Here is an 8,077-nt window from a genome sequence, read left to right as displayed (position 1 = left end):
CCCTGCGCCGTTTGGGGGGGGGCGTTGTGGAAATTGGGGGTTAAGTTTAGGCCAAGAAGAAGGGAGGGGTGGGGGGAAGGTGTTTTCAAGATTTCGTTCTTATTTCTCATTATCCTACTCTGATTTGATTGGTAATAAATTAAACTAATTTCCCAAAGTTGAGTCTGTTTTGCCCATGACAGTTAATTGGTGGGTGATCTCTCTCTGTCCTTATCTCAACCCATGAGGTTTTCGTTATATTTTCTCTCTCCTGTCCAGCTGAGGAGGGGAGTGATAGAGCAGCTTTGGTGGGCACCTGGCATCCAGCCAGGGTCAACCCACCACATCACCCTATTAGAAAATGCAGTGAGCTGAATTTTCTGTAAATGTTGATGCTTTTTATCATAATTAATCTGGCTAATTTCTATATGATCAGCCCAAGCCTTCTAATAATTTTTGCTCTTTATAACATGAACTTTGGAACTACTTCAGGAAGCCAGAAAGTGAATGTTCTATGAATCAAGAACTCAGAATGAGTTGTACAGTTCCTGGAAGAACTTAACCGGTCAAAAATCTCTCTTGACAATTTTAATTACTTTGCAGGGAGGCCAGAATGTGGGTGTACCAGGAAGTAGTTTGCACATATGTTTTGCTTAGCTGAGTTGCTGCTGCGCCGTCTTTTGTCTTTTTCTTAGGAAAGGTCAAATTTGGCGGTTTTCTGTACTGCATACTCAAGTAGATGGTTAATGCAAGGTAAAAGCAAACCACAACAGTCAATAAACACTCTTTTATTTTTCTCTTTAGAGATACTTGTAAAGAACATTTACTTTTGAAACATGTCATGTTATACTGCAACGAAGAAAGATGTTTTTAGGACTGGAGTTGCATTTCTGGCTATGGCTTACCAGCGGGCGAAAAGCCTTTCACTGGTGCTTGCTGTTGGCAGACAATGTCGACCTCAAAACCTCAACTGTGAAACTGCAGAGCGGTGAGAGGTGACATACGGCCTCCTCTGTGTTTCAGATGAGCGAGTAGCTCTGTGCAAACTTTTGTAAAGAAGCCTGTGAAAGGACAAAGTAACCAAACACTACAGTATTTTTTTAAATCCCCAGCAACAAAATGGGAAGGGATGTCAGAGCAGCCATTTTCTCCTCCCTTCTTTTATATGTATTTGTGTTTTTCAAAAGGTTTTCCGATGTTGTACTTGAAACGGACCTGAAATATGGAAATTACCCATCTGAGAGCCTGAGCTCATTCCAGTGCTTGCCTTGCAGATCAAAGAAACAAAACCAACAAAAGCAACTTCTTTACAGAGGTGAAATATGTATTGCTTATCTACACAGGCTACATCAACTTAAAGAATAAAATGCCATGGTCTTCACTCAGAAGTGGAGATCTTAGCAACAGAAATGTAAATGGCATTGAGTACAGAATGCAGCAACCTGGGCACATACTGCGTGCTTATTAGAATCACTGCTATCTGACTTTTAGCTTTGCAAGAAAACTCTCTACCTTCCTGAAAGTTACCTAGAATTCAGCCAGATTCAGGTCAATGTAAAGTTAGAGCGATTTCTCAGTATAGATATTTACAGAAGGAAAAAAAATTAAAGCCCACGGACCTGGAACCTGCATGTCTAGCGGCTCATTTCAAAATCCTCATTGGATTTTTAATTTTTTTTTTCTTTTCACTACAGAAAGAAATCAATAGCAGAATTGTACAATTTCCTTACAAATTGAGCCCACTGGTATTCTCTTGCTTTTTGAATGTTTCTTTTTCTCCTCTCAAATACTCCAGAAATTTTCTGACAAGCTGCAAAGCCAAGCGGCTTTGGTGGCAGTTCTTAGCTGGATTGCTTAATGATGGACCTAGAAAAGGCAAAAACTATTTTGAAACATGCAACATAATTCAAACCAAAGTTATAGGCTTGCTGCAGAAATTACTGGGTGAGGTTCTTTGGGCTAAGTCAAAGCAGAGGTCTAACTAAATGGTCATTTTTGGCTTTGTATCTATGCAAGTGGTTTGCCTAAAATAAGATCACCATGGATCTCATCTCAAAACTTTGATCAAATCTCTTTTAAGGTTCTAAAAATGTTCATTAGATGTTTCGTTAATTAAAACGTTTTATCAGGATTTCTCATGTTCGATACCCACAGGATATGATAGGAAGCAAAAAGCCTGAGACAGACGTCTTTCTGCTCCAGCTGTCATATAGGAAAGATTGAACTGAGTCATACCACAGGTCCAGATAACCTGGCACCCTGCAGTTGCCTGTAGTAGAAATACAAGGACAGAGCCGTTACAGCTTCATTTCTCCTCCTATTTACCATCTCAATTTCTGGCAATCTAAGGACAGAATTGGAGGCTTTGTCCATCTCTCTGCAAAGCAGCCTTTTCTTCCATTAATTTGTCTAGTTACTTCTTGCAGCCCTTAGTATTTTTGGCATCTAAAATATCTCATGACAATGAATTACCCAAATTAAGCAGATGTTGTTTACATAGCACTTCCTTTTGTTTGTTCTACACCTCCATTTGAAAAAATATTATTAGATTCATTGTAGTTCTCCTAAGAAATGAGTAATTGTTCCCTGTTCACCCTTCCCATGTCAGACGTGATTTTTGATACCTGTATTATGTCTCCCATTTGTTGTCTGTTTTCCCGGTAGTGCCAGAGTACTTAATCTGTCTTACTGAGAAGGCACTCCATCTTTCTGATCAATCCAGTCACTCTTTTTTCTGTCTTTTCATATGTTATTCTGATGCTTAAGATGCTACCACATGTCAAGGTGCTATAAGCAGAATTTAGTGTCGTATTAAAGAACATGATTCCTGAGGATTTATACAGTAGCATTATGTTTTACGTTTGCTTTTTCATTCTCTTCTTTCCTTATCAGTCCTAACTGCCTCTCTGAGCACTGAGATAACAATTTCAGAAAACTATCCATAGTGACTCCAAAATATCTTTGCTGACTGATATGAACTAATTTAGAGCCTACTATGTTGCACAGATAGAGAGGTTTCTTGTTTTCCTTTCATGGACATCTGTGATCATTGCATTTTAGCTGCTATTTTATCACCTACTCAGTCTTTATCGTGATTTTTTTTGCTATTTTGTGCCAGCAGTCTTGGTTTTGGTTTTCCTGAATAATTGTGAAAACACTGTCATCTCACTGTTCAATCCTGTTTCACTTACCGCTTGTGAAGGTGTTTTAAAGCGTAGGTCCCTTTGGCTAATCACTGGTTACTCCCTTCTTTGTGATCAGTTACCCGCCCATCTTCCTTTCGAAGCAGTTACTAATCACAAAAGGCTCTCCCCTCTTGTGCTTTGTAAAAATGTTTGGGGAAATATGTGTACACGATTGCTTAATCTAGGCTGCATGTTAAATGTTCTTCATGTCGTCTCTACAGTCCCCTTATTGTTCAGACTGATACCCAGAAGATAGCCAGAACATGCTCTGCCTCCCTCTGTCCCATACATTTGGATTTCCTTTCTGTGGAAATTAGAGTGAGAGTAAAGGCAAGCTGGGAAGAGAAAGAGAGGAGGCAGGAGATAGCAGAAGATGGTACATACTTGGTCTTTGTCCAACAGGGAGTTGGATTATGGCTGAGGAGGACTCCAATGTCCCAGTGTTTATACAAAGTCTATACAAGCCAGCTCCTCTTTATCAATGTTTGCTGACATTTTAAAAGCACTATCAGATTTGCAGTTTCCATCTCTTCCCATTACATGGTGATGAGCCACTGACTGGTCTGTCATTTCTAGGTTTTCCCTGAAGTCTCTTCTAAAAATTGGAATGTCATATGCCACTTTCCATTCCTCCAGAACGGAATTCACTCCAAACCATAAATTACAAAGCACAGTTAATAGTTTGGGGATTTCAGATCCAAGTTCCTTTAGAACCCCGTGGTGAGAAACACATCGTCCCGGCAGGCAGGTACCGCACAATTTACTGATTGGCTCCAAAACCGTACATACAAAGTTTTGCGAATGTTTTTTTCCGACTGTGCCCCTAAAAAAGGCTTTGTTGTGGCAACCACCTCAAAATCCGCCATAAGGAACAACGGTAGAAAAAAGGTACTTAGCTTTTCTCCTGTGGTTTCCTTGAATGCTTCTGTTATACCTTTGTTGCCTGCTAGTTCCTCTTGTTCTCTGGCAGATCTCCTGTTCTTGCTGTACTTGGAAAAGTTTTTATGCTTCAAAATCTTTTTTTGGCCTGTTTTATTATGGTTTTATATTTAACTTGCCAGAGTTTATGCTATTCCTCTTTTTGGACAGCAGCAGAAAATAACAGTATTCCACAAGTGAACGCACAGATGGCACGCACAAAAGGCTCAGGTATTTGTAGTGGTATCTAAAAATGCAACCTTGTGCTACTTTGATGCGTGTTAAAGGCAAAGGAGTTTGTTGAAGGTTGGCTGGAGAAAAAAGGACTTAGCAAAATGTGGTCTAGCGACTGTAGCTACTGATGTTCCCATCAGCTTTCATTCTCAGTGTATTCTTAGAGTGTTATCTTTTAAATCTATTTTTAAGAGATACACCGCCAGCCTTCAAACTGGGTAATAGCTGCAGCAAGCTTATTAACACAAATTGTTATTTCACAGTATTCTAACAACTGGCATTGTGGAGCCCTATTGCACCAGGTATTGCACAAACATAAAGAGAAAGTTAGTCCCTGCCCCGAACAGCGAAATGATTCTGTCCCCGTAGATTTCCTAGGACACTGCTGAACAAGCACGCTTGGCATTTATGTCAATACTACGTTTTAACAGTGACCCCAAAGCCATGTTCAAGCACAAACTTGCCTGCCGTTCACACTGATCGGTGGCACGCTCCACGCGGGATTTGGCCAATCTCACTTTAAGGTTGTGCCTGTGCCCCTGAAGTTTCCATGAGCAAGGCGTGTATGTCTAAGGGCTTTGCTGAATCAGGACACCACTTTATAGAAAACATATCTGCTATTAAACATACATTATGCTTGATCTTAGTGTTGAGATTAAGCGCCTTGTCTCCTGCCCCTTTCCCAGCTAAACTCCACCTGTGGTGAGAGTCATTCGTCTTGAATTGCTTTAATGCAGTGTTTAAGTATGTCATCTTGGCAACAAAGCAGTTTGCATGGTATTTCAGCGAGAGATTTAAAATCCCATTCACATTTTTAATATACACTTCTCTCACATAAATTATCACAGCTTGGTTGGCAGGTCTTGCATGAGTAATAAGGTTGTTGGCACAAACACATACCACAGATCTATTAAGTGAAGGAGAAGCTTTTCTTTGTTCCTACATTTATATGAGAGGTTTAACTTGTACAAAATGGTTTAAGATACTGACATTTTACTAGCAGGACATTACTAGTCATGAGATAACATATCCTCCCCAAAATGCATCGGCGGCAGTACAGATAAATCCCCATGCACCGGTCTGAAAATTAAGCTCTTGCTATGTGAAATATCTATGCAAAAGGCAGCTTTCATTGCTTATATGTGCAGGCAGACTGTAGCCGAAAACTTGCTCTTATGTAAAAGAGCCACGCTACTGAAAGAGAAGTGAGCTGAATGCACTCTTTACATATGAAAGGAATGTGTTCTCTTTCCAGTAAATAATGACAGAGTCACGTTTCAGTTTGCTTTCTCTCTTTCATTCATAATTTTGGGAAGTGATCACTCAGGGTATGTAACACATAACTCAGAAATCAGGATTCTGCAAAGTAACTTCTCTGCTGAGCTCCACATTATAGGGTCTGAGCAAAGTCTGTACGCAAATACCCCGCAGTGCGATTTTGCTCCGTTGATGTTGTAAGAGCATGAGCTGGAGAACTTTGTCTCAATATCTATTTTTAAAACATTTAGCGCTCTTGCAATGTAGGCCTGACCCGAAGTACTTTGCACACGGTGGGAATCTTCCACTGCCTTTATTTAGGGCTTTGAATCAAGCCTTCTGTAAACAACAAATTATAGGAATAATAATGTATTGCGAGGAAATAACCTTGGAACGTCCAGCCTTTAGTATCTGTCACCATTTTTGTGTTAGATTAGCAAAACATATCCTTTCATAACAGCTTAAGGTTACATTGGCCAAACAAATGTGTAGTTCTACAGTCACACTGAGTGGTTTGGATTGCTTCTCTATTACACGCTCTGTGTAAAGTAATGTATTAATTATTGTTATTCTCAAATTGAATGTAACTGTATGTTTGACATAAACTAGGCACAAAGAAAATTATACGAAAATATGAGAGGCAGACTTTGACGCTTACGTGCAAATGGATTAAAACGTATCTATGCAATTCGTGAATAAATTTGCCATGATCTGGAAGAGAATTATCAGGAAACCAAGACAACTCCACAGCTAAGGAACCCTTTAATGCACAGAAGAACATATCTTGTCCGCTGCTCGAGAGGCTGGCGGTAGTTCAGAAACGCAGAATGCAGTTATTGGATGTCTCTAGATGCACCGCAATCAGTTTGTCAGTATAGCTATGGAAATGTTCGAGAGGAGCTGGAGCAACGTGGACACAATAAGGAATGGCTTTACTGATGCTGTGTGTATTATTTTGGGGCTTTATGAAATCATTGGCCTAGGAATTGTTCAATCCAGGAGAAACGTTCACATTTCAAACTTTGTCATCTTATTTACAGACTTTCATTAATAAAGTTTAAATAACAGCAATCTATGAGTGTTTTCTAGTCATAATCATTAAAAAGTCTATTATTTAAAAGTGCTCCAGAGACTGTGCGTTATCTAAAATTCCTGCTTGACTGCCTTCCCCAAATTCAGTCTTCCAACCCCGATTCAACTTAGTCCTGAAAGAAGGTGAGACAACTGGAGAATCCTGCATGTCCTAATACTCAGGAAAAGGGAGAAGAGGCTAGAAGAGCTTGGATTATTTAGCCTAGTAAAACGAAGGGGGCATGACTACTTTCTAAAAAATAATTGGGGGCAAACATTGCTAAGAGTGAAGGGCTATTTAAGCAAAAGAACTAAATTGGCACAAGAACAATTTAGGCTGGAAACGTACAGGTGGTTTCCAAACATCAAAAGAATGAGATTTTTAGAAAGCTTCTAGAAGAGTACATGCAAACTCCCTTAGTGTTATTCTGCATCTTGCTATGGTTAGGAATTTAATTGCGAAATCCAAGAACTCCTTCCCAACCATATATTCTGTCTGTCTGTTATTTGGCAAAGAGCTTGTTGCGAGAGGTTGTGTTTTAATAAATGGACATTAAAGACATTTTTAACCAAACCCTTTCACACATAGTATAAATACATGAAAGCACTGCGTTGTGTTAAACTAAGCCTTGCAAAGCCAGCCTTCCCATGGGCCATGTATGAAAATCTTTATGTGGCCAAGAGGCGCAATACGTCTCATAGCTCGGAGAACTCTGGCAAGGACTCACAGGCAGAAATGACTCTCTAGGACATTTGCAGGGTGAGGCTGGGTGGACACGTGGCCAAGACCGATGGTTACCCCATTAAGACAGCCCTATTCCCCTGCTCCGGCTTATTTCCTCCCACGGTAGGGATTTTGACTACCTGGCAACCCTGATGTCAATGCAGACTTGCTGCCATTTAAGTGATTTTGCCCCAGCCTGGCAGTTGCACTCGAACTACTTGCAAGTCCCATGGAATCGAGAGGCACCAGTTAGCTGCATGTCGCTGAAGCACATTATTGCTACTGCTCCGGTAAGCAGTAGCTCACCGCCCTTGTTAAATGCTTCCCTCACCTCTGCTTTCCCACTACACTTCTGTGTCCCTGCCAGCCCTCCGGACCGCCCTTGTTAAATGCTTCCCTCACCTCTGCTTTCCCACTACACTTCTGTGTCCCTGCCAGCCCTCCGGACCCGGGCTGTGGCCCCGCCGTGTCCCTGGGCCTACCCAGCAGGGAGGCTCTGACCCTGTGCACCCCGACAGTAAGGGTCCCCAGGCTGCAGCTGAGGGTGCAAAGAAGCTTCACCTCTCCCACCCTACCCGCATCAGGGGCACCGGCACAGATTCCCGGGAAGGCTGCGGTTACACCCCGCCTTTCTGCAGCCCCACTTCTGAAGAGGGGGGATCCCCACTCTCCCCGGGCCTGGCTGTCCGCGGGCACGCCGCAGGCCCGA

The sequence above is a fragment of the Pygoscelis adeliae genome, unplaced genomic scaffold (assembly GCF_000699105.1).
Source record: "Pygoscelis adeliae isolate BGI_AS28 unplaced genomic scaffold, ASM69910v1 Scaffold227, whole genome shotgun sequence".
Classification (NCBI taxonomy): Eukaryota; Metazoa; Chordata; class Aves; order Sphenisciformes; family Spheniscidae; genus Pygoscelis; species Pygoscelis adeliae.
Note: the sequence above shows the minus strand (reverse complement) of the source record.